General features: G+C 39.5%; 1 protein-coding gene and 1 long non-coding RNA gene across 10 annotated transcripts in view; one reads left to right on the top strand and one right to left on the bottom strand.

The window, feature by feature from the left end:
* The window catches only part of Tjp1 (tight junction protein 1), a 207598-nt gene that overhangs the window by 76456 nt on the left and 103392 nt on the right, over positions 1 to 27750 (bottom strand). The window lies entirely within an intron of this gene.
* Positions 15260 to 16982, top strand: LOC106010006 (uncharacterized). Its single transcript, XR_001183969.3, has 3 exons — positions 15260 to 15406; positions 15504 to 15634; positions 16236 to 16982. It is a non-coding gene; the product is annotated as an uncharacterized LOC106010006 (long non-coding RNA).

The following is a 27750-nucleotide window of genomic DNA, read 5'->3' on the forward strand; positions in this document are numbered from 1 at the left end:
AAAAAAAAAAAAATGAAAGAACAAGTAAAAGGCAGAGCCAGAACACTGTCTCCAGGACTGGGCAGGAGGGTGTGGTGAAACTACTGTAAATTTTTTCCCCTTCAAACCAAACAAGAAACGGTACTATCTATGCTGCATTACTGGTCTCAGGCCTTCAAACTCAGCTGTGAGTAGGCTGATTTCTACCACTAACAGCAACCACTGGATAGCACATCTTCCTTAAATCCAAAATAAAGGTTCAGTATGCAAGTCTGTAACATGAAAACATCAGTGCTGCGAAAAGGCACTGTATAAATTTTTTTAAATGACCATTATGAAGTTTTATCCTAAAATAAATTTTTGAATAAAATGAATTACAAAATGTAGCTAGAATTATCAGCCAATGACATGAACTGAAGTTTAACTACAAGCACTTAAAATGCCAAACATACTAACATAAATTAAAAGCCACTGCCTAAAATACTACAAAAATAATTTTAGTGAAAAACACTGTACAGGACCGGGAATGTAGCTCAATGGTGCAGCATCTGCCTGGCAAACACAAGTCCCTGAGTTTGATTCCCAGTACCAAAAAAAAAAAAAGAGAGAGAGAGAAAGAAAATGAAAAACATTGTACAAACTAAGGAGACTCAGAAAAAGTATTCTACAGTGAAGATTATTAGAAGTTGACAGACAAAATGAAGTGAATTCTCACAAACCACAGTGAGTTCTTACTTTACACTTAAAGCAGTATGAAGCAAAAATGTATTGATGAGGGCCAGGGATTTAGCTCAGTGGTTCCTCCTCCTGCGTTGCAAGTGCAAGGTCCCCAGTTCGATCCCCGGTACCAAAAAAAAAGTATTGATGAGTTAAGTACCAAAATTAAAACTACTGTCACAGTTACTCAAGAAACAGCAATGCTATCTATAAAGACTGATTTCATAATTAGTTTGGTTTATTAGGTTAACTGTTTTCTGCAGCTCTTTGGTTTTGGGGGCGTTTTTTGAGACAGGGTCTCACTCACTGTGTTAGTTCAGGCTGGCCCTGCCCAGCCTCCCCAAGTGCTGGGGATTACAGGCATGAACCCCATGCCTAGCCTTTCCGTAGTTCTTAACTTTCAGAAACATTCAGCTACTGAGGAAAGCCCACTGTCCCTTTCTTGATACAATAAATCAATTACCAAGAATCAAGTAAATCAAGTGAATGGTTAAAAATAGTGTGTATCATTTCCATATTCACCTACCTTATAATCTTAAAACACAGGCACAGGAAATAAAAAAGGTCCCTGAGGCATAAACACTTAAGTATACAACAAAAGAATATGATATGTAATGGTACAATCTCAAAGTAAATTTTATTGCTTCCTCCAAAGTGAAACAGTTGAAAATCCAGAACCCACTGCAACTTCATGCAGCTACTTTCTATGACTCAACCAATGAAATTGTTCCTAATAATTTCTCACACCATTTTCTTACATATCTAACTCTCTGATGAGCAGAGAACACCCTCAAATTCCTATTTTCAATTTTTGAATAATTTTGTATCAGAGACACTAGTAAACAAAATTCTGATTGTAAATTCAGATGTATAACACAAAAAAGCTCTTTAAAGTACTTATTAAGTACTTAGTATGACTCACAGAGAAGCCTTTTCCAACCAGGTACAATATACTAAAAAAGAAAAAATGTAGCCTACATTTTCTCCTAGCGTTTTGTGAATTACTTGCTTTTTCAAACATTTAGATTTCATTTACTTTTTTTTTTGGCCTATCGAGAAAACATTTAAGACAGTGGATAACTAAAAATTCAAGCACTACTGAATAACCTATCCTTTCCCCAATAATCTAGTGTTAACTTATTGTAATCATAGTTGTCCCTCTTGAAGGAGTAAGTGAACCTAGCCAAGTTTCCTTATCTGTTTCAATTTCTTCATCTAAAAAGTTAAGATAAAATGCTGACTCCATGGGATCAATGTAAGAATTAAATGAGTGAATGAAGTACATCAATCAACACCTGACACACATTAAGCGCTACTGATCACAATTGGCAAAAGCTCAGAAGTATGTTTCTGGACCCTGTGGCTCCATTTTCTATTCCCGAACTGATACGCTACTTTTAATTACTTTGTATTTATAAGAAATTAAGTTTTCTTTAAGGGCTTTTTTCCCCTAAAATACTGTAGCTATTTCATTTATCAAGTAAATTTCCTTATCACATGTCAAGTTTTCTACAATACCACATTTGAATTCTATTTGGAATATTACATTTATACAAAAAAGTGGGGGAAAACTGGTAAATTCTACATATTGACTCTTCATGCATTAAGTGTACTGTTTTCTCTCTCACTCCGATTCTGTGTGCTTCATTTAGATGCAGGCAACTCACCGGCATTTGTTATATTTACTCCTGTCTGCAATCGTTTGGAAAAAGACTCTGTGGTGTATATCAGAATTCCAAATGCACATACTTGTTGACTCAACAACGTCACGTTAAGAATTTGCCATAGGTGTACAGATATAAAAAACATAAGTATATAAAATATTACAGTAGCAAAATCCTGGAAACAAGTTAAATGTCTATCAACAAGGCAATGATGATCTAGATTCCAGTATACTCGTGGGATGAAAAACTAACCACAGGAAGAACACAGAAGCAAAAATACTGGCTTAGACAAGGATTTTTTGTGGCACTCAGGATGGAACCAAAGGCCTCTTGCAAGTGCTCTGCCACGAGCTACACTCCCAGTCCTATTTGTTTTTAACTTAGCACTAGGAGGAACAAAAGCACCCTGTGTAAATATTGAATGCAGACCTTGGGGCTTAATAAGTATTTTGGGCACCTGAAAAATTAAACGTGACTTAGGGAAACAAATGCTGATCATTTCATTTTACCCATTTATGCTTGGCTTTACCCAGTGGCCCCATAATACAGCGTCAAAAGCGTTCAACTCCTACTTAAATACTTAAGCATGTGAAGTTTCTACAATGTAGTAGTGAAGCTTTGCAGTGTGCCATAAACTCTCAATATCAGAACTCAGGAGCACAAGTACTCCTCTTTCTACAGTACACGTTAGTATTGCAATGTACTGAAAACATTTTTCTCCACACTTAATCCTTTAAAAGTGCGCTGTCTTGCATATCAAATATGAGATCACACTTCAATTTCAAAGTGAAATGCTTCGTTAAAACAGAAACAAAGCCTTTCTTCCTAAGAAAGCAAGCCCCAGAAAAGGTAAAGTGAGTTTATTTTTTAAACAAAGAAAAATTTTGCCTTTTATCATAAATGTCTAGATCAAGGTTTATCTTAAATTGTACTTCAATTTTAAGCCAAAAAAATACATGTTAAGTTTTTCTTAAATTAAACATACTATAATCTTGAAAATAATCTATTTACTACTAAATGTAACCGCTAACTTCTGCCAGAAAACAAGGTCCCGCTGGAGTTCAGAAGCTTCAAAGGCATATTATACTCGTTTCTAGAGACTATGAATAAACAAGCAGAAAAATAAATACATAAAATCATTACCTGTTTAAATACCTCGATAGCATTCGAAGTAATGGATTGATTTTCTAAAACGGGAGGCTTTTACTCTTTTGTATTCCTGTTACCATTTGAAAGAGTAAGTACAGTACTACTTTATGATGAAAAAGATTAAAACATACAGAAGTGGAGAAGCAAAGTGGTTGTTGGGAATTTTGGCTTTTTCATGTTATATGCAAGTTCGTTTCAAAGCACTGAGAAAGTAATGTAATGCTCATTTGGGAAAACCGTAAAAGGAAGGGTAATTTTGTGTCCCAGGTGCTCACTACTTAGTAGTCTAAGTTCACCTTACTGCCCTTGTGCAGGAACACCTTTGATCACTTCTGGACGCTTAATTCAAATGATCAAAAAGTCTCAAGAACTTAACTTTTTCAAAGTCACCTGAAATAATTCAACATGTTTTTAAAAAAACAAAGCAGAGCCCCACCTACTCCACTGGCGAGCCGAGTGTTTGGCGGTGCCAGTGCCTTATCGCTACCGTGCGCATACCGCAGGGGGTGACATCAGACCGAAACCACAGGGTTTCGCCAGGGACAGCACTCCCGGGGTGGCAGCCCGAGCCCCGGCCTCCCCGCGCCAGACCTGTTGCGCTCCCGCGTCCGCAGCGGGCCGGCCCCGAGCGGCGGCCATGCACCTGCCCTCGCCCCGCGCCCCTCCCCGCCCTCCCGGCCCGGCCCCCGGCGCCCCGGCTGCCGCCTGCGGGGGCGGGGGGGCGCGCTCCTCTTCTCCCCCGGCCGGGCCCGGCGGCGCGGCGCTCACCTTGGCGGCCCGCGGCCCTGGCGGACATCTTGTCTCCTTCCAGCGCCGCGCGACGCTCCTCGGACCCGAGACTCGGCGCCGCCGGCCCGCCCGCTCCTCACGCCGCGGCCCGAATAAACATCGCCCGGCGCGAGCGGGCGGGGGCGGCCGGAAAGGCCCGGCCCAGGGGAGGGGACTCAACTCGGACAAAAGTCCGGGAAGCGCCCGCCCCGCCCGGGTCCTCTCCGCGGGGCGCGTCCGCCCGCGCGGCCTCCCGAAGCGCTCTCAGCCCGGCCACGTCAGCCTCGCCTGCTCGCCGCTCGGCAGCGCCCGCGGCCTCCCGGCGTCTCCGCGGAAGCCGGCGGCCGCACGTAACTTCCCCGGAGCGCGCGGCCGCGAAGGGACGCGGCGTCGGCTGCGGGCTGAGCCGGCGCCGGCAACTCCAGTGGCCACGCAAACCTGCCAGCCCGGCCCACTGAGCATGCCCAGCCGGGCGTGGGCGGGGTCGCGGCGGTGGGCGGGGTCGCGGCTGGGGTCCGACCGGGGCGCGGAAGGAAGAGCCCCGCAGCCTGAGTAACTTGAAGGCAGTTTCCGCTGCGGTGCGAGTCTTCCTGTTTGTTTTGAATCAAAGGTCCGGCAGAATTGCCCCTAGGCCTTCGCGTCCCCGTGCACCAAAGCGTTTTCGACCCCCTGCGGAGACTTTGCTTGCTCCTCAGCCGGCGCCAGAGGAGCTGCAGGGAGTGTGGCAGGGCAGATACCTACAGTCGCTTCCTGAACTGGGCGAGCACCGGGAATCACGGCTGTCACACGCGTCTGGGCGTCTTGACTCACGAAGGCAGAGTGCATTTTTGTGCGAAGGGCGTCCAGGCTTTCATCTCTGCGTCGCCCTGGCAGGCTCAGGACCTTTCTCTCCTTCACGACAAACCTGCGCCTTGGGCACTTGTGGGGGCCAGCAGCCTGAGAAACACCCAGATACTGTAACATCTCCTTAGGCCCCAGATCGTAAAAGTGTATTTTTGGCCATTGACATTGCTGAAATTCCTAGCCAGGGAAGGGATCAGTCTGCCCTGCATTTCTAAATCCTGTCCCTAGGCAGAAAAGGATGTAAAGACCCCAAGTTCAAGGCCTAGTTTAGTCAGCTGCTACACAAACTTACCCCAGCGCCTCGATAAACGGTAAAAGAACACGTAGGAAACCATTCCCAGCCTCATCACGCTTTGTAAAACATAAAACTCTCCACAAACGTCAGGCATTTTTAGTGACATTAAGTAACATCTACATAACGTTAGTCTTTAAAGAACGTAGTACTGTATAGTGCCACAATCAGCACATAAGAAATGAAAACTGTCATAAACGTTAGGTTAAACAATGATTTTTCTCTGTAAAATTCAACTGCATGAAAACATTAAACAATTTTAACCACAAAATATCTGCATATGATACAAAGTATCAATTAAGGTTTCAAAGTAAATACCGTATATTTTGCAGCCCAAAACTATGGGAACTGGAAAAGAGCGTTCTGCAAACCAAACCCTAATTCTTTCTCTTTTTTCTTTCCTTTTTGAAGTCCTGTTTGTTGTAAGGCTATATGTGTGATTGTTTTGATCATGGATAGAGATCCTTACTCTCTTAAGAGTGGTGATTGGGACCAGAGATTTAGCTCAGTGGTTTGATCCTGGGTACCAAAAACCAAAAAAACAAAAAAACCTACGAGAAGAGTGGTGATAAAATTTTCTAATGAGCAAACACCATTAAAAAAAACTTTAGTAGGCATGTTTTACTTTAAAAAGGTGGCTGCAGAATCTTTCTTATTATCTTTACCATTTAATAAGTTGGTCAGTCTGTATAACTTGCCTGAAAGGAGGGAAAGTGTTTAATAACACCTAAAATCTAGAGATGACGTTAAATAAACACACTACTGCCTTCCCCTTGTTCTCATTTGTCACTCTGACATTGAATCTCCCAGTATAAGTTGGTTTCACCTTCACCATGGTTTTAAAAATGAAGGCAAGCAAAAACATTCCACTTTGAGAAAAATTCTATCAATAAAAACAGTTCAATGAATTATAAGAGTCCTTTTAAATTTCTCAGTGGTATTTTAAAACTTAGACTGTCTCAGTTGAGTTGAGTTAAACTATTATGTAAACTGTGGAGATACTTTCATATTTAATTTGAACTGTATTTTTATGCTATCTGATTTACTACAAATAGCCAAGGTAAAAATTTGTCATTTATAAAAATAAAGGTGAAATAATGTCAAAAATTAAAAACATATCTCCATTCCTACTATTTATTTTGGGAGACGTGCTTTGATATGATGTGGGAACCAAAAAGCATAATCTCAGAATCACCCTTCACTTGGACAATTAAGACTATCCACTGAACACAAAAAGCTCTTCAAATTATACCACAGTATTACTGCTTACAGACGAATATGCTCATACTTTCTCTAGATCACTTACATGGGAATAAATACCAGTAAATTAAAGATTCTCATTTAAACTTAAAGTTTAACCAATAATTTCTCTCATCCAGATTTACTTCTCACTGTCGAAACCTACAGAACAGGAAACTAAAAACCACAACACTTACAGAGACAACTTCCTGTGGGATTTTTGGTGTCTGCGGCTCAGAATGCAAGAATCATTACGGATGTAAAAATCTTTATCAGTCTCAGAACCACTTACTAGAACAGCCTTGACCTAAAGAACATCTACATTTTACATATGTATATTTATATTTCCATTGCAAAAAAGACCCTTACAAAACCATATTTATGTTATTTTGGGTAGGAGCCATGAGGCTACACATGAAATACAAAAAGGAAGTATTTGGCCAGGGTGGTAGAGCATGAGACACTCTCAATGAAACCTTAGGAGAGAATATATACAAACTACCAGTAGGAGAGTTTTATCATAAAGTATTATAACAAAAAATAAGTAATCCTAATCTCACTCCTGTGCCATGTCACTGATTCAATAAATTGACTGAGAATTTTCCTCTTCCAATAAATTCATATAACAATGTTAATGGGAAAGAACCTTTTTCAGACTCAAAAAATTTCTAGATTTCGTAAACCAGTAAAAATTTTAAAAAACACTTTAGGAGCACAACGTAGGATTTATCTTATCCAAAACAAACATTACAAATTATACACTTAAAGATGGTAAAAATTGGGCTGGGGATTTAGCTCAGTGGTTTTGCCGCCTGGTGCATCAAGCACAAGGACCCAAGTTCGATCCCCAATACCAAAAAAAAAAAAAAAAAGATAGTTAAAATTGCCAATTTTACATACACTTCACTGCAATAAGAAAATGCAAACAGAATGCTGTTATTTATTTACCAGTGCTGGAAATCTTTTTCTTTTTTTAGTGCTGGGGATCAAATCTAGGCTTTGCACATGCTGGGCAAATGCCCTCATTTCTTTTCTTTATTAAAACCTTTTAAAAAACCCTAAAATCAGTCAAATTTTATTCATTTCAGAAGAGGAAGTGTCTTCCTCAAAGGAACTCTTCCTCTGAGACACTCTTCCCGGAACTGCAGCAGGGACAGTGTTCTCTGTGGGCTCCTTCTCAGCTGCCTCCTCTCCTTGGTCACCTTCCTCTTTCCTTTAGCCAAAGAACTCTACCTCTTAGAACTCAAGCTTCCTCTCACGTCTTCCACCGTACACTCAGAAACAGAAAACCCACTGACACCTCCAAGCTAGCTGCAGAAGTGTGCACCAGTGCAGAAAGGCCCTGAACTAAATGCTTAATGGTCAGTCTGCCGCCACTGTCTTGCATCGTAACCATTTTAGCGCTGGATTTGTGTTTCGTCAATGAAGGTCTACGGGTCAGTGGAGCAGGCGCTGGGAGTGCAGGGCCTCTGCGGTCACAGTGTGGTTTCCTGTCACCTCCCGAGCAGGGCTCTGAGCCGCCTGCCACCATGCTTCCTGATGCTCCTGCTGGTCCCCTCCCACCCACTCCGCTGCTTCTGACCCTGATGAGGATCTGACCCAGGGCTTGGCTCCAGTGTTTGCACCCACAGCATCTCTGGCACCACAAAGGGCCCAGGCAGGCAACACCACTTCCTGTCTGGTGGGCAGCTGGCTGGAGGCCACTTCCTGGTGGGGCTGAGTCCCTTAGCCCTGGCGGTTTAATGATCCTTTGTGATTGCTGTGGGTTACAGCAGCAGGCCTGTGCCTCAGCTTCCCCAGACTCTGTTTTCAGCAGAACATTTTCAGCTTTTGGGAAGAGGGTCCTGACAGCCAGCAGGCCCAGAACAACCACCAGTGGGATCCTGGGCCCTGAGAGTCTACGCTTGGTGTGGTCTTGCTCTCCATGCCCAGCAGGCCCGAGTGATCCCTGGGCTGGCTCTGTGCCCAGGGATGGGACCCTTTCTCCTTCCTTCCAATCTTTCTGCATCCAGCTGTGTTTGTCTCCTCCGACCAGATTGAAGGGTCCTCCAGGTACAAGCCACAAAGTATGAACTGTGTAATTTCAGTGATTCCTCATATGAAATACTCTGAGATTTGCATTTAAAAAATGGGTGCTGCACAATACAGACAGCAAACTTCACAATAGTAACTCATCTTTCTAATTGTTCTTTACTTCGAATGTTATAATAACAAAGATGAAACATGACAAGTCAAGATGGAGGCTGTAGAAGAAAAGAAAAACACTTCATACTGCATGTACCATTAATGGCACTTTTTCCTGCTTTTCTGAACAAGGGGTCCTGATTTTCAATTGTCCCTGGGTGCCTGAGTATAGAGGCAGTGCTGAGTCCACGTCGCCCTCCGCATATTCTTCTATCGGTTGTGACAAGGCTTCCCAAGAGCTCCCTACTGGCCCCAGGTCTCTGCTGTTAACACACGCCACGGTCTTTGGGGACTGCCCCACCTTGATTTCATAGGAACTGCCAGCACACATGCCTTCTGTCAAAGATTTAAGCAAGAAGTATTTCTTAAAAATTCCAACCGGACCACATCCACCACATTCTCATTCCTATTATCCAGGACTACTATGATTTAAACCTAACTGCAAAGTTTATTTTCCAGTTTACTTTCTGTGTTTTAATTTATGTGAATATAAATAGGGAAGGGAAGGAAATAGACGTATAGAAATATGTGGTCTTGTGGTATGAATTAAATGATAAACAGTATTTTTATTCTGAATTCTTTCACTCATTATCTGCCTTGGTCATTAGGACAAACAAGGAAAATTGACCGCATCATTTGAAAATGGCCATCTGGTACTCTGTAATATGGATAAGTTGCAGTTTATCTGAGATTATTTCTGCCATTCTAACGTTACAATGACAATTCTTATATGTGCTTTTGGGACACATGTATGTTTCTCTAGACAAGACATTAAAAAGGAATTTTCTGGCCTGGGGGATATGCTTATTTAAAATATAAATAAATAAATAAATAAATAAATAAAGTTAACTGATACTGCCAACTTGCCCTCCAAGAAAACCAAATCAACTTCCTGTTTCCTCCCCATCAAACGAATACTTGATAATACTAATCTTTTACATTTTTACCCATCTAATAGACAAAACTGGTATATCATTTGCCTGATGATATTTACTCATTTTATTCTATTAGGTTATTTTATTGATTTGTTGATGTTCTTTATGCGGCTTTTGGTACTGACTTCATTCAAGTTTTCTTAGTGTGTTGTGTGTATACGTTAAATAAAATGTACTTCAGAATAACTTCAGCTTTACAGAAAAGTTGCAAAGACAGTCCCAAGAGTTTCTGAACACCCTTCCACCAAACAGACTTCCCGTGATGTTAACGTGTTGCCTAACTATGGGATATCTGTTTAAGAGGAAAAGATTCACAATGGGAGGCGGCAGAACCTAAAGGAGTTGGACTAGCAGAAGGAGGGTAGGTCAGTGGGGGCTACTGGGACCCTAGCGCCTCTCTCTTTCTCTCTTTCTGTCTCCTTCCTGGCTTCCACGAGATGAACAGCTTTCCTCTCGCACCTATTCCAACATGATACATTGTGCTGCCACAGACCCAAAAACAACGGGGGCCAAATGACCATGGACTGAAATCTCTGAAATTGTGAACCAAAATAAACATTTCCTCTTTCAAGTTGTTTACCTCAGGACTTTCGTCCCAGTGACAGGAAGCTGACTAATACAGACATATTCCATAAAGGAATCCAAAAGCGTCTCTAAATTATATATTTTTACAACAATGTGTGTTATCAAACTTTTGTAATAGTAATACCTTTGTAATATTTGAAACAAACATAAAATACAGAAAATTATAATTTCATAAAGCACTATGTTTAAAAAGAGGTAAATATATTTTTATTTTTAATATAATTTTTTAAAGGGAATAAAAGTATTATATATACACATGCTTATATTTGTAAGAAACATGAGAAGGAAAACTAAGAATAAATGAATAAAATAATGAGAGAATAATTAACAATAGAATAATGAATAAAAATAGTTACTTCTATAGGAAAAAGAAAGTAATATAAAGGGCCGGGGATTTAGCTCAGTGGTTCTGCTGCCTGCCTGGCAAGCGCAAGGACCTGAGTTCGAGCCTCGGTACCGGAGGAAAAAAAAAAAGAAAGAAAAGGAGAGAGAGAAATAAGTATAAAATCAAACGAGTTAAATAATAAGGTTTTTGCAATTCCAAGTTGAAAAAATCAGCTCTTGATAATGAAAAGTGCTAGAAATAATAACAACTAAAATATTAATGAGTTGTCCTAAGGTCCATATTATAATCTCCAGCTAGAAACAGCTAATTTGGCTAATTATAAGTCTGGAACAAGGAATATACAAGATAAAATTGTAATATTTTGTACCAGAATGCAAGAGAGTTTTCAAAGGACAATGAGTCAAAAGATACAGAAGCCAACAAACAGCTCCCATTGCCAAAGATGATCAAATTTGACCCTCGATAAGCAAGAAATAAAAGAATTAGGGATGGGGGAGCGAGGAAGGGCAAAGAAGGGAAGGGAGGAAAAGGAAAGAAAAGCAAAAGAATGGAACTGATTGAAACACACCAAATACTGTATCTAAGACCTATGAATTCATAATAACAGAAAAAGCAAGGAAGTGAGAGAGCCCTCAAAAGAAACAATAACTTATCAAATAGCCCTGGATATAACTTAAACGCAAACTCTTTGTAAGCTGTCAATTAAAATGAAAGTTACATTTTGTATAACCTTTATTTCAGATAGCAGATAACTCTGATGAGGAAAGTTCCTCATAGAAGAACCTCAGCTAATCAACTGAAGTAATGATAGAAAAATCATTGTCCTGTACACTTAACAGATTTGGGCAATGATCATTAAAAGGTCAAAGGATCCATCTGAGCATCACCGAAAGCAAGACAAGCAAGTGTTTATGTCTCCCACACGAGGCAGTTGGAAACACACAGTACTTTCTATGAAGTTACTGAGCAAAACTGGAACTTGAATGAAATCCATCAGTCGGGCTAAACTTGCACATACAAAAATGAAGGGGTAGGAGTGTGAGTGAACTGACTCCTCGGGAAACAAACAAATGTTGGGGAACTATTCAGAAAATGGACCCAGTTTTCCAAACAAGTCAATAGAGGGAAAAAAAGAAAAGAAAAGCAAATTGGGATTGCTGTAGACTTTATACTGATTTCTTTTCAACTCTACCTACTGTAAGGCATTTTAAAGTCAACTGGGGATATTTCATTATAGATTGAGTGTCATATGATGCCAAGCTCTGATAACCGCAGCACGGCTACTTAAGGAATGGACCACTTTTTAGGAAACACATATTTTTAGCATGTAGAGTGAAAATGGCATGTTGTGAGGGATGTGGGTTACATGGTTAGAATGCTTCACCAAAGAGGAATTTTTAAAATAAAAAAGACAAATATAGCAAAACATTAAAAATTGGTGCATCCAGATGACAGTCGTATGTGAGGTTTAGTGGATTCTCAGGTTCAATCTGGGGTACATTTTTTTAGCATGAAAATCGGCAAACACATAAAAACAGACTTATGTCTGCCAGGTAAGGTAGGCAGGTTGCAAACAATTGTCATAGATTCTTCCTGCCCCAGTGTGGATGTGCCATTGCAGCTCTTCCCGTCCAGGGAGGCAGTCTTTCCGCCATCCCTTGAATCTGGGCAGCAGTGTGACTGCTTCAGTGAAAGAACAAACATGACACAGCATGACAGGGAGAGTTCTTGGGCGTTGGACTTGTGTGTCTCTGTCCTGCTGAGAACTCTGAGCCTACCTGCTGGAAGGGTCACATGGAAAAGAAATGAGATGCCCTGGCTGTCAGTCTGCCAACCTCTCGACATATGAGTGAGGGAATTCTACACCATCCAGCCTCAGCCAAGCCACACACTGGCTGCATCTTCATGTGTAAACCTAGGTAACCACTCAGCTGATCTCAACCCATTTGTCAGTCTACAAAATCATGACTGCTTTTTAATATGCTGAGCATTATGGTGGTTTGTTACACAGTAACAACTAACTGATGCATAAGGCTAAACCTATAGCAGCACTACACACGCATGAATATGCATATTCAAGGGGCTAGTTTCTTAGCACTGAGGGGTACATGGGATGTATTCAATAGGAATGTCTGAATGGTAATTCCATGACGCTATAAAATGGTATGTATAGATACTGCTCTAAAAGCAATAGAAGGCTTAGATAAGTTACTTCCTTTTGTACATAAAAAGTGCTGTCCAACCAAGTTCCATAGTTACTCCTTTGTAGATGCAAGTCTACAGATAGACCATGAAAAGCTTCTAATTTCTTTCCCTCTGGAGGACTAAAAGTCCTGGCTCTACCTCTGTTCAACGATGACTAGACGCTACAGACAAGGTCTCTGAGAGTGCTGCCACCTGGCCGGGCCTTTCTTTCCCGACTCAATTCAGTATTCCGAGGAGCCAGTGCATGGAGAGATCACACAGCCCCCAGGGAGGCCGGCTAACCTTCCCTCCTTCGGAAGACATACATGAACTCGGCTTCCAACGGAGCACATTTCATTTCATTTCTACCCTGAGAACAAATCATATTTTCTCTTTATCATAGGTTTTACTTATAAATGTTGGATCCAGGTATAGAGATTAATTAAAGAGTGATAAAAGCTGTACAGAACTCACTGAGATGCATATTTTGCTCAAGATATTTTTCACTAAAAGAAAATATTAAGGAACTTTTACTTTGAAAAGCTCCAGCTAATTGCAACTGGCCAATTTAACTGAATCACATAAATTTAAAATAATCCTCCTAAGGATTGCGTAGCTCATCTCTATTTGTGTAGCAAAATACTCTATTCATAAAGGAAAAAATTCAAGATGATTAAATATTTTCCTATAATAGTACCTATTTATTTGGAAAATACTTTTAAGTTAATTTGATACTTGAATTTTTGATGAATATGGCTATTTTAAGTATGTTAGAATTACTGTTTGCACAAATGCCACCCACATTTACATGGTAATTTATCCAACCTCTGCATTCATAGTACAGTTATAATTTTTACAAGTACATTTTTAAAAGCCCAAGAATATTATGAGTAAATGACAATACCTTATACTATTTTGCATTAGTAAACTATTATCTAGTAAAGGTTACAAATGCCTGTTTAGCCTAAGGGTTTAGAATCGACATCATTCAAAAGGTTTAATGTCACAAAAAAGATGATTAAATACGGTGTTTGGGATGAATGCCCTTCAAAAACTAAGAGTAATTGGCAACATCTGCATTATTCGTGAGAGAAAGCTTCAGAAAGACGAATGAAAACCTGTGGCTGATCTCAAGGCTGGTGTACCAGAAACCATGCCACTATCAGGCTTCCCTTTTGGGGGCCATTTTATCCCCCTTCTCCTCCTGAGAGTCCTGCCTTCTCTTTCTGAAAGGGGAGCACACAGAGCTGAGGAAAAGCCATTACATTCATTATCAACCTACGTGATGCCAAAATGATATTCTTTTTGGTTAACAAGGGGTGGACACAGATACTGAAGGCATCCAAAAGAACATGATGAAGATAATTTGCGAAAGGGATGCTGGGAATAAAGTTTTCTCATCTGCACTAATGGAGGGGAGCTTGATGGGGTAAGGAGGAGCAAGATGTATGAATTCTAACACCCTCTGTAGCTATAAAGTGCAGTGCTCTGAATGCTTAATAGCTGAAGGCCTTTTTCATCCTTGGCACTATGAGGCCAGTGTGGGATGAGGTTATTTGTAGGTCTCACAAGTTTTTAAAAGATACATATTATAAAACCACATACTTTGTCACCATGAAAGCTCTAATTTTAAATGTGATTAATATCTCCATAAAGGAGTGCATATTATATGAAAACGAAAAGCTTTATAAAAGCTGGGTAAATCAAAAAATATAGAAGTCCAGCTGGGTTTAAGCACATGTGCGAGAGAGTGTGGTTTGAAAGGGTGTGGTTTCCTGTCTTTGGATTGTTTGGAAACATTCTGACAAAGCCAAATTCATTTCTCTGATATCCTGAAGGCATCAAGGAACTCGTTCCAAAAATAGCATAAAAGCATGATATTCCTATATGTGGAACCAGTTTAAATCAACTCAGAAATGTGATAAACACCCAAAAACTTTCAAACCCATTCTCTAATTCTTTAACTTCCACGGTTAGATGGACTGGGAAATTCAGCAACACTTCAAATACTTTTCATTCATTTGTTCATTTTTTTTTTTAATCTACTCAACAAATATTTATGTACCTTTTATTATGTGCTGGGAAGCTGGAAAAGGAATTTCTCTTAAAAATTTTCCAGGTTTATTTTTTTCTTTTTTAACTTCAAACTCCCTCTCACTCTGGTCTTTCTTACCTACAATGCTGCATTTAGATTATTCAAAAAGACCTGTAAACCATGGCACTAGAAGTAGAGTGTTCTCTAAGTGAAGGAAAACACACAACCCCACACTGTGATGCTGGAGGAACACGTCAGTGTGTGAGCTGCTTGATTCACTCCTCAAGGAAATACGAGGTGGGTCAGAAGTGCATCAGGAAGTCACTTGCAGCTGGACTTACTTGCTGCTATTGTTAAGTTATTCACGGATGACCAACTTTTAGAGTCAACCCAGGACATTGCAAAAACAGGCAAAAAGACATCACAATAAAACACTGCTAATCTGAATGTCCCCCAAGATTCATGTGTTGAAACTTAATCACCAAGGTGATAGTATTAAGAAGGGGGATCCCCTCTAGGAGGTGATTAAATCATAAGGGTGAAGCCCTCCTGACTAGAGTTGTTGTCTTTTCTGCCACATCAGGACACAGCACCTCTGCCCTCTGAAGGAGGCAGCACCAAAACAACATCTTGGAAGCAGAGAGGAGCCCTCACCAGTTGCTGGACCTGATTATGTCTTGGTCTTCAGTTTTCCAGACTTCAGAACTACAAAGAGTGAGTTTCTATTGTTTATATATAAGTTACTCAGTCTGCGGTATTTTGTTATAGCAGCACAAACAGGCTAAGAGAAACACATATAATAAGCAATTAGAATACATGTTACTCCTTCAACATATAAAAGGAGAATATGTGAAATTATATATCATTCTGTATTATTTTCCCTTCTCTTATATAAGTGCAATCCTATATTATTTTCCCTTCTCTTATATAAATAAAACAATAGAACTAGTTAACAGAGGCAATCAGTATAACAGTGAGACTAACTAAATAATGTGAGAAAATATAACAATATTTTAATACTTGTTACTGTTTGCTGATATGGCAATTTATTTTAAACCTTTTAAAATTATTGGCTATTTAAATTTGTAGGCTTTATGTTGTGTATCCTCAAGATATATAAATGCAAGGACTCTTAAAAAAGAGAGAAATACAATATGACTAAACAGTACCTACTTGTAATAACAACATCAACAAATAATGGCCTATTTCTTTCTGTCTCCTAATAAAACAGGATATTTTATTCTTTTTGTGTCTGTCTCTAATAATCTTCTCGAACTGCCAGCAGGAATTAAGAAATTTCTCTTTTCTTTTGTAGTGCTAACACTGAAAAGTCAGATGCAAAATTCACACTGATGCAGCTCTGCTCTTCTGAAGCCCACAGTACACTGACGTGTGGTGTATGTCCAATGTGAGAACATCAAGCTAGACATCTTCTCAAAACCCAACTGAGTGTGGAATACATATCCTCTTACTTCCTAGCTTCAGCAAGTTTGTAGGCTTCTGGGAATTTATGTTCAGATCTCCAAAAATGCCTATCCATTTTGAATCTACATTTTGTTTACTAACCAATCAGGTTGTTTACAGCTATAAATTCATCATACAGTCTATTCATGTCTAAAATATCTACTGTTTTATAAAACTTTTCATTCTGAAATTTTATAGAAAAGGCTGCAAAGAAATGTACCAGGAAGTCTTATGCCCCTTGCACCCAGCTTCCCCCAGTGTTAACATTTTACATGAGTCTAGAACAATCCCAAAACTAAGAAAATGGCCTTAGCATAATCTAAACGCAGTACTCAGATTTCATCAGTCAAACATGCACTTGTGTGTGTGCATCTACAAAATTTTATCAGTACTGTGTAGTCTTGTGTAACAACAACCACTACCATCAACACATTCAACTGTACATTACCAGAACACTCCTTTGTCACCCATGTAGCCACACCCATCTCCTCCCCAAATCTCTAACCTCTTGTAGCTATTAATCTGTTTTCCATCTCTATAATTATGGTTCCTAATAAATGTTAAATAAATGAAATCATATAGTATGTCACTATTTGGAATTGGCTTTTTTTTTTTTTTAACTTGGCATGATTTACTGAGGGCTTATACAAGCTGCTGCATGTGTCAGTGGTCTGTTTTTTTGTTTGTTTGTTTGTTTGTTTTTATCAGAGCAGTGTTCCATGGTACAGATATATCAGTTTGTTTAACCATTCATCCCTCTGAAAGACATTCCAGTAGTTTCCAAATTTTTGCTATTACGAAAATGCTGAAACATACACCCATGGGAAAATAACTTACCACTTATGTGGAATAAGTGCCTAAGAATTCAGTTGCTGAACTGCACGGTAAATCCACTTTTGATTCTGGAAAGAACTACCAAACTGCATTCAGGAGTGGCTGCCCCCTTTTACATTCCTCTCAGCAGTGCAGGAGCAATCCAGTTTCTTTGCATCCTTGCCAACACATACCATGTTCCCGTGTGTTTTTCATTTTAGCCATTCTGTTGAGCTTTCATGTCTGCTTCCTTGGTGGCTAATGATGGTGACAGATCTTCTTGTGCTTACCTGCCACCTGTGTATCCCCTTCAGTGAGATGTTTATGTCTTTTCTTCTTTTAATACGATTGTTTACTTTTAATTGTTGTTTTAAAAATTATATATTCTAAGTATCAAGACTTTGATGGATAGAAGTGTGCAAATATTTTCTTCTTAAGATTTGATTTTTCATCTTCTCAGCAAGCTTTCTCCCCCACCAAAAAAGGTTACTTTTCCCTCAGGAAAAGTTCTAATTTACCAGTTTTTTCTCTTATGGATCTCGCTTTTGGTGTCAAGTCCAAACACTCTTCACCCGATCTGAAGTCCTGAAGGTTCTCTAATGTTCTTCTCTAGAGGTCTGATAGCTTTGGGGTTTTTACATTTAAGTTTGTCCATCATTTTTAAACATTCTGGATGGATGTTAAGTTAACCCTCTCTTTCTCAGGGAAAACTGTTTTAAGTAAAATCACACTTTGACCTCATAGAAACCAAAGTTCCAGTTCAGTTGAGAAAGGCCAATTTAACTTGTTTGCCTATTTTTGGTAACTTTAAAAAATATTTCTTGAGTTGGTGTAGTGGCAGACACTTGTAATCCCAGCACTCTGGGTGGCTGAGCCAGAAAGATTGCAAGTTCAAATCCAGTGTGGGCACCTTACTGACTTATTGAAACCCTATTTCAAAATAAAAAATCAAAAGGGCTGTGGATGTAGCTCGGTGTGAAGGCCTTCGGTTCAATCCCCAGTACCACAATAAAAAAGGAGCAGTCATATTTCAAAAGTGGAATCATTTTATGTCCACATGAGTTTCTGTCACAACCTGCACACAGTATCAAACAATTCAGATCCATTTACTTCATCCTTTTCTAGGTTCCTTATAGCTTTATTAAGGATCACCAAGCACTTCTGAAGAAATGGCATATAAATTTGTTTTACTGTACTTCTTTTCTCCATTCTCACCCTCAATGTATCTTCAAATTAGAGAACATTTTGTTTGTCTCAAACTTTGAAAATAGGATTTGATGACAGGCCAACATTTTAGCATCATGGAGTTAAAAATGGAGGCTCTGTCCTACATGTCTATAAATTGAAACTTCACTCTGTACTTCTGCATACTTTGATGAAACTGAAAAGCGACCCAGCGCTTGCATGCAGAAAGTGTCATTATTACCTGTAAACAAATCATACTTTTAAAAAATGTGCTGTGTTTGAAGTGAGCAAGGTGCTTATTAAACAAGATCATTTTAGTTTCTTTAGTAAGAAGTTTATAGACTGAAAGGAATATCCAAAATTTACAATTGCACCATCTGCTGAGTATGGAGGTAGATAAGCAAAGTGTATTCGGATTTGGGCAAAATATCAACAATCTTTTTTACTTTATGGTTTCTGAGACTTCATCAGAATCTTCACGGTAACCAAAAAGACAATTGGAAATTTCATCTTCCAAATCAAAGTCCCTAAATGCTGGGGAGAACATTTTTGAGAGGCTGAGGCAGGAGGACTTCGAGTTCAAGCCCAGCCAGGACAATTTAGTGACTTAGGGAGACTCTGTCTCAAAATAAAAAATTTTAAAAAGGGCTGGGAATGTAGCTCAGTGTGAAGGCTCTGAGTTCAATCCCTAGTACCCAGTATCAGAAAATAAAATAAAAATTAAAAAGCAGTATCATTGGTGAGACCTGACAGAATCATCTCTATGCCGTAAGGGTCCAGGGCAGCTGTTGCCAGGATTTCCTCTTCTGTTTGCCAAAGGGCACTTTTTGCAACCTCTGCAGCAGAGCTCAGTTTCACAGAGCAGCAGAGGAATGAGATGGCAGTGTGGTTCATCTGTGTGGTGTGGCCAAGACCATTAACAGCTGCTGCTTCCAAGTGAGTACTGGTGTCCTTTGGAGAGAGGCAAAAACTTTTGTTTTAGAAGTTCTTGCTTATCTGAGCCCAGATTAGTGAGATTCAGTCTCCTAAGAGCGCTGCCTTCCCCATCATGCCCAATCCCAATTTCTTTTCTATACACTCTGTAGCACTCTCTGTTTATCACTCATTTCCCTAATCCCATGTACTGTACGTGGCCTTGCATCTGTCATTGGAATTTAGCTTTCTCTTTCAGTGAGGTCTGGGGCATGCTGGCGTTCTCATTTTAATTATCTGAACTCTTGAAAATATGATCAGAATTTCCACCATGTTAACCTTTTAGCTAGCACTTTGGGAAGGGGATGCCAGGGATTGAACCCCAGGCTTTGTGCATGCTAAACATGTGCTCTACCATTGAACTATATACCTCCAGCCCTGCTAGAACTATCTTAATACAAAGCACAACACTTCACAAACAGGCAGAGTCAAAACTGGGTTCTTAATGTGCAGGAATACAAAGCCCTCAATTCCACACTTAAGTCACGTGGTTCTGAGTGATGCAACAGTGCATGATCTCTTACTGTGAACCGCAAATCATAATGCCAACATCAGCAGTGGGATAAAAACTGCTAGTTTAGCAGTGATGGGAGCTACAGAGGACAGATAACCTGTGTAGTATCCATCTAATGCCAAAAATAATGCTGCTTTCAGTCTCTATTTTCTGTAGCTGATTTATGGGTTTTTGTATTCTCCCTCCTTTGGACCTGCAGCACCCACTGCCAAAAACCTGTTCTTTCTGTGTCCTAGGGAATGGTTTCCGGGGAAACAGAATTTTCAGTGTTAAAATCAGGACGGTCCTGGGCAAATGAGGACAGCTGGTCACCCTAGTTATAGATACAGAGAGCCATTCTAGAGAGTCCTTAGAATAGGAATGCTCCTCTCACTGTCTGGCCGTCTCTCCCTGGTTGTGTTAGTTCTAGAGGACCAGGGAGTGAAGTTTGAAAGAGAAGATAAACAATTCTATCTCCTTCTCTACCACTTGCCCATCCATTCTTTTAGAAATTGAAAACTGTATGCAATCTCCTGGTTTTCTTCTTGCCCCAGAAAGGAAGAGGTAGAAACTGGAGGGGCAAACTAAGCTAGGAATCCTACATTGTACATGCTTTTTAAAGGCTCCGGATAGTTGCAGTCTGATGCAGTGGAGTCAGGTAGCCCGCAGTTGCATCCTGTTGTGAGTATAAAGCATTACTCTCTTATTCATTCACTGTGTCCTTATCAGCTGCCACACCATCTGCTAGCTGTTTGAGATACAAGAAAGACTAGCAAGAAGTTCTTAGTCCTCAAAGAACCTAAAGTCCAGAGGATGACATGATATGAGGTAAGAGAAAAGGTTATTTTTCTATACATCAATAACGAATTTCCTAAGAATTTACAAAAGTAATTCCCTTCACAATAACTACAAAAATACCTAGGAATAAACTTAACAAAGAAAATAAAAGACCTCTACAATGGAAATTATAAAAATCCATGAAAGAAATCCAAGACACAAAAAAATGAAAAATCTCCCATGTTCATGGATTAGAATAATTAATGTTGTTAAAATGTTCCCATTACCCAAAATGATCAGAAGATTCAATGCAGTCCCAATCAAATACCAATGACATTCGTCACAAAACTGAAAAAAATCCTAAAATTTTTATTAAAGTACAAAAGACCTTGAATAGCCAAAATACTCTTGAGCAAGAAGAACCAAACTAGAGGCAACATAATACCTGATTTCAAGAATACTACAAAGCCACAGTAGCATGGTTTTGGCATAAAAACAGTCACCTAGACAAAGGGAACAGAATAGAGATCTCAGAAATAAACCCAAATATCTATCACAAACTGCTTCTTGGCAAAGGAACAAAAAACGTGTAGTGGAAAAAACATAAGTGTCTTCCACATTTGGTGTTGGAAAACTGGATGTCCATATGCAGGATATTGAAATTTGACCCCTGTCTCTCAACCCAGGCAAAAATGAACTAAAAAATGGACCAGAGACCTAAATGTAAAATCTGACACTAAAATGGCTACAAGAAAACAAAGGGGAAACACTTTGAGACACTGAGATGGGCAACGATTTTCTGGTTTGAACTAAAACAACACAGGAAATGAACACAAAACTTGACAAATAGGATTTCATTCAACTAAAACACTACCTGGTAAAGGAAACAACTGACAGAGTGAAGAGAGCCCCTGTGAAATGGGAGAAAGTACTTCCAACTACTGATCTAACAGTTAATATACAGAATATATAAGGAACTCATTAGAACTTAACAACAAAAAACAAGAAGTTCCATTTTTAAAATGGGCAAATAATCTGAATTGACACTTCTCAAAAAAAGAACTACGAATGGCTAACCAATACATGAAAAAATGCTCAGTATCATCAGCTGCCAGGAAATGCAAATCAAAACTACAATGAGATACCATCTCACCCCACTTAGAATAACTATTGTAAAAAAAAACAAAGCTCCCCAAACTAAAAGCTAACAAATATTGGTGAACATGTGGAGATAAAAGGACTTTCATACACTTTTAATAGGAATGAAAATTAGTACAACCATTAGAGAGAACAGTATAGATGCCCCCCCCCAAAAAAACCCCTAAAAATAGACCTACTATATGATCCAGCTATCCCACTTCCGGATATACATCCAAAGGAAATAAATCAGTATGCCAAAGAGATAGCTATATGCCCATGTTTATTGTGCTATTGTTCACAATAGCTAAGATTCAGCCTCAGTGCCCGTCAACAGGTGTTATGGACATAGAAAAGGTATATAATCTATATGAGCATTATCCAGCCATAAGGGAGCATAAAGTCCTCTTATTGGCAGCAAAATAGATTGAACTAGAGGACAGTATGTTAAGTGAACTAAACCAGGTGCAGAAAGACAGGTGCCACGTTTTCTCTCATACGTGGAAGCTAATGAAAGTCACCCTGAAAGTAGAATAATGATGGCTAGAATTTGGAAAGGTCATGGCGGGTGGGGAGTGGAAAAAGGAAGGCTGTATTTGATTAGTGAACCCTGTATGACTGTATGGAAATACCACACTGAATCCTGTTAATATGTAAAATGAATACATGTGAAGTTTTGTGAAAGCCTGGTGAACGGCCTGGACATCATGGGTACTTAGAATGTATTGGAAACTGTCCTGATGCCATAGCAGTAAAGTAAAGAGGGAGGGGCTGGGCAGGGCAGGACACAGGTAGGGGGCATGGTAAGCAAAGATGAGAAGGAGAGCTTAACTCAGACTAGGACCTTGGGAAGCTTCCCTCCGAGATGATATGGTAGAAGTGCAAGTGCCTAAAATAACAAACTATGCACTGGAGAATTAGAGTTCCTGCACTTCAGGGCCCTTGAAGTACATTTCAAAGGCTGCCAGACTGCGGGCTGCTCTTCTAAATATACAGCACTGGAATTTCCCATAAGCAATCGGAACTCTGGGGAGAGGAGAATGGGACTGCAGAAGGCCGACAGAAGGGAGGCAGGCCTAACATTCTCCCTGGTAGCCTGGAAGATGAGCCCTAATAAACATGAAAAGTCAGGGTCCTGACTTACGTAATCTGGGTCAGGCTGCAGTTTTGTCTGGCTAGTCCGGGTCAAAAAGCTTACCACACAGAATTTCAGGGGGAAATATTTCAGCAGAAGTATTTAACCAGTGAAAATAATTTATACTTGTTCATATTTACAAACAACCTGCTAATTAAAAAAGGTTCTTAACTACTCATTACAGTGAGGCCCACCCTTCAGGACCTATACTTTGCAAGACTTACTTACCATTTAATTGGAGTTACAGTGTGAGCAAAAATATATAAAGGCTGCATTTCTTTATACAGTGTAATTTTACTTTTTGACTAATTCCAACTTTCTCTGTCCTCAATTAGCCAGATTTAATGATGTTTTGTCAGGTAGAAGTTATGAAGTCCTGACTTTGTGTCTCCACTTGCCAGCCAGGAGTACCAGGATTAATGAATTCTCAAGATTTTAAAAAGTCAAGATGACTGCCTGTCTTTTTTTTTTTTTTTCTGGTACCAGGGATCGAACTCAGGACCTTGCGCTTTCGAGGCAGGCAGCGGCACCACTGAGCTAAATCCCCAGCCCATATAGCCTTTCTTTTTCTTTGCAAACTTTAAATGACAATAAGCTGTTGGGAAAACAATACTTGATTTCAGAAGTACAATTATATCTTTCTTGGCCATAACTTGAATATGATTGAGTAGAGAATATGAACTCTGACTTCTGATGATATTAGAATATAACAGCCCATTTTTTACATAGATATTACAGCCCTCTATTAAAGATGCTTCAGCATCATAACTGGGGCTTCCAAAGCCCAGAACGTCTTTAAGAATTCCCTTAAGTAGGAACATCTCTAGAGTGAGGCTTTCTAAGCTGGAAAGCTTGGACTAGGAGACTCAGGTTAGCTATTTTATTTTGAGAGAGGAAAGAAAACCTGAGAGGTGACAGCTTTCAGATAGGAGTAGAAAAGGAAGGAGGAAAGCTAATGCAAGGTCTGAATTACAAAGCGCTGGCGGAGAAACCAGGAGGTATTTTACTGTTCCCTTCACACTGCTGCATACAGCAGTAAGTTTGCTTAAGTAACCCACTTTTTCTCCATATAAAAAAAATTTCCTTTTGAAATATTGACTTAATCTGTTTTCAGACAAGCCCATTTGCATAATAGTCTTGGCTTTGCCAGCTACACAAAACCTGTGTGGACAAACTGCCTAGCTTCTAGGAACCTCAGTTTCCTTTCAATAACAATGGGGATAAACACTTTTTACCGGTAAACTTTGCTGCTGCATAAGGATTACACAAGTTCGTGGCTAATAATGTACACATGAGCACTCAAAACACATGAGCAAAAAATGCTCATTTTCACTATTCTTTGCCTCTTATCACTTCTCGGCCTTTTGGCTAAGATCAGAGTACTATTCTTTGCCTCCTTTTTGTTTGGCTGCTGGCCACTCTTTATTGGTGTTCTTATCTTCGGTTTTTATAACAGGGCAGTCAGAGAAGTTAAGCAACCATTTTCAAGAGGACAGAGGTTATTTTCTAGATCAAATTCAAGAGCAGCTAATATATGCTACGTGCTAGGGAAACAGCAGGAAAGAGTGGACACAAATTCCCTTTTCTACTTGCCAAGTTCTATCTGAGTGGAAAAAGATAGAGATCAAATAAAATAAGACAAATATGAAAAATGTTGGATGGTAGAAAGTGAGCCAGAGAAAAATAGAGTTAAGATGAAAGATAAGGAATCCAGGGGAGAGACAGGGACCAGCTCACTCTGCAAGCTCAGGAACTAGTGGGAAAGGAAGACATTCAAAATATGTGGAACTCAGGTATAGCAGTGGCTCAGAGTGAAATTTATAGCACTAAACGGCTTACACAAATAATGTGGAAGGGTCTCATATCAGTAACCTAACTTCTTACCTCAAGAAACTTGAAAAAGAAGAGCAAACAAAAACAAACAAAAGGAAAGGAGTGAGAACGGCAGAAATTAGTAACTCTGAAATTAGAAATACAAAACAGAAAAGCAAATACAAAAAAGCCTAGTTTGGGGGGGATAAAAGTCAGTAAAATTGACAAATTCTCTAGCGAGACTGACACAGATAATAAGAGATAAAACTAAAAAAATTATCATAAATGAAATAAGGACTATCACTAAGTCCTACCAAACATTTATAGAAGTATTAATGCCAATTAAATTTCCTGCAAGATATTTGTAGATACAGACACCATTATTCTAAAGTTTATATAGACAGGAAAAAAAAGTAGAAAAGCTAAAATGGCTTTGAAAAAATATTAAAATAGAAGCAATCAGTCTACAGATTTCAAGACTTATTGCTACCATAATCAAGATTTATAGTTGCCATAATCAAGTAGATTCCCTACTGGCAAAGAGAAACACAAAGATCAGTGGAAGCCAGAAATAGATCCGTCCAGATATGCCCAGATGATTTTTGAAAAAGGTGCACAGCCAATTCAATCAAAGAAGTATAGTTTTTTGAAGAGAAGGTACTGGGACAACTGGGCATCCATAGGCAAAAAAGTGAACCAGGACCTAAACTTCACACCTTGTACAAAACACAGCAGAAACTTGAGTGAATGAGGCAAAAAAGCCTTTAGGGGGGAAAAAGGAAGATAATTTCTAGGTTTAGAGCTATTCAAAAGTTTCTTAGACTTGACAAAAGGAAATACTGATATCTGGACATCAAGATTAATTCTTTACTCTGCCAAAGACTCTGTTAAAAGGGTGAAAAGACTAGCTATGACTGGATTTTTTGTAAACAAATCTGAGAAGACCAGAGTAGACAATGAACTCTGAAAGCGCAACAGTAGAAAAAATAAACAGTCCAAGCAAAAAATAGGTAAAAGACAATTCACTGAAAGTGACATTCAGATGGCTAATAAGCCATGAAAAGATACTCAACATCATCAGCCCTAGGGAAATGCAAATGAAAGCCACAAGGAGACATCTCTGCATACTATCACTGACATACCTATTTGGTGACACCACCTACTGCTGAAGAGGATGTGAGACACTGGATCACTCCCGCATTGCTGGAGGGAATGTGATATGGGGCAGCCACTCTAGAAACAGTTCTGCAGCTTCTCATAAAACTAAACATGCAATTACCATACCCAGCAATTGCACTGTTGGGCATTTATCCTAGCGGAATGAAAACTCAGGTTCACACAAAAACCTGTACACAAATGTTCATAACAGCTTTATTTATAATACCTCAAAACTGGAATCAGCCCAGATGTTCTTTAACAATTAAATGGCTAAACAAATTGTGGTCTATTCTGCAGTAATAAAAAGAAACAAGTAATTGATACGTCTAATAAGTTGGATGACTCTTCAGGAAATTACATTGGGTGAAATAAGCCAATCCCCAAAGTTCCATGCTATTTTAAATGCTTGATTCCATGTATATAGCATTTTGAAATGAAAACATTTTAGGCATGCAGAATAGATTAGTCATTGCTAGTGGTTATGGACCTGCTTGAAGGGAGGGAGAAGCTGGAGAGAATTGGGTAGGGTGTTGGAAGACTTCGGTGGTAGATCCAAGAATGAACATACACGCCTGCCTCACAAGCTCAAGGACCCGAGTTCGATCCCCGGTACCAAAAAACCCCCAACAAACAAGAATGAACATACACAGGTGAACTGTGCAGAACTTAATACACATGAGCTCAAGTAAAACACACCAAATCTGAATAAGATCAGTGGATTTTATCAGTGAATATCCCAGCTGTGGTATCACATTATACTTCTATAAAACTTTACCACTGGGGGACAGTGGACAAGGTACACAGGGATGTCTATGTGTTCTTAGTTCTTAAACTATGAAACTATATCTCAATTTAAAATAGATATAAAAGTTGGCTAAAGAGAGATATACTCTTGCAGGTGGTCTATTCCTCTGCTCCACAGGTGTCATACTAACACAATGGCCTTGGTATAAAAGTTGAGTAAAAGGAATTGATGTCCTGTGGTTACTTATCAACATATCCAAAATAAAATAGAGTAAATTCAAAAAAGTTCAAAGCTCTAAAAAAATGCAGTTTTAAAAAGTACTAAATGTGCTTGTTCTCAGGATCCTGAAAGCAATTTCCTTATAGCAAAACTCAAGTCTTCTGATTTGCGTATGCATTGTTGAGAGTGACTTACAAGACGCTGTTCTGCATTACATGGTAATGAACTCACAGGGTGGTTTTTTCCAAGACAGAACATGTGTAGAAGGGGGGAGCAATGCATCTGCATTTTTAGCAGATGGCCGCTGTACCACACCACCACACAGTTCCATGAATCACACAGAAGAAAACTGGTCAGTTACAGTGATTTCATTCAGTTTATCATACCCACAAAAACATTCTCTTGCTGTATTGTTTTCAAAGGAAACTGCTTGGAAAACAGATATTCCACTAAACTCTAAATTCATATGCAAAATGTAATACTTTATACACCATAAACAAAATGTAGATGTACAAAAAGAGAGAGAGAGAGAAGTAACAAAAAAGTGGAATCAATAAAGTCTATGTTCTGGTAACTGCAGGATGGCTTCTGAATTGAGTTGTACGGTATCCTAATGCCCAGAACCGGCGAGAATAACCTGATGGGGGGAAAAGGGTCTCTAAATGTGGAAGTTAAGGATTTGGGGGTGAAGAGATAATCCTATGTTATTTGGATGTGTCCTAAGTCTAATCACAAGTGTTTGCATCTGAGGTAGGTAGATGGAGATTTGCCAAAGACAGAAGAGAAAGGATGCCATGAGGACACAGGCAAATAGACGTGAGGCCACCCATCTAAGGATGACAGGAAGTGCCAGGACAGCCACTAGAAACTGGAAGAGACAGGAAAGATTCTTCCCTAGGTTTCCCAGGGGGAGGTCAGCC

The sequence above is a fragment of the Heterocephalus glaber genome, unplaced genomic scaffold (genome assembly GCF_053883595.1).
Source record: "Heterocephalus glaber isolate CG9 unplaced genomic scaffold, H.glaber_assembly_v1.0 deba00001531, whole genome shotgun sequence".
In the NCBI taxonomy this organism is placed as follows: domain Eukaryota; kingdom Metazoa; phylum Chordata; class Mammalia; order Rodentia; family Bathyergidae; genus Heterocephalus; species Heterocephalus glaber.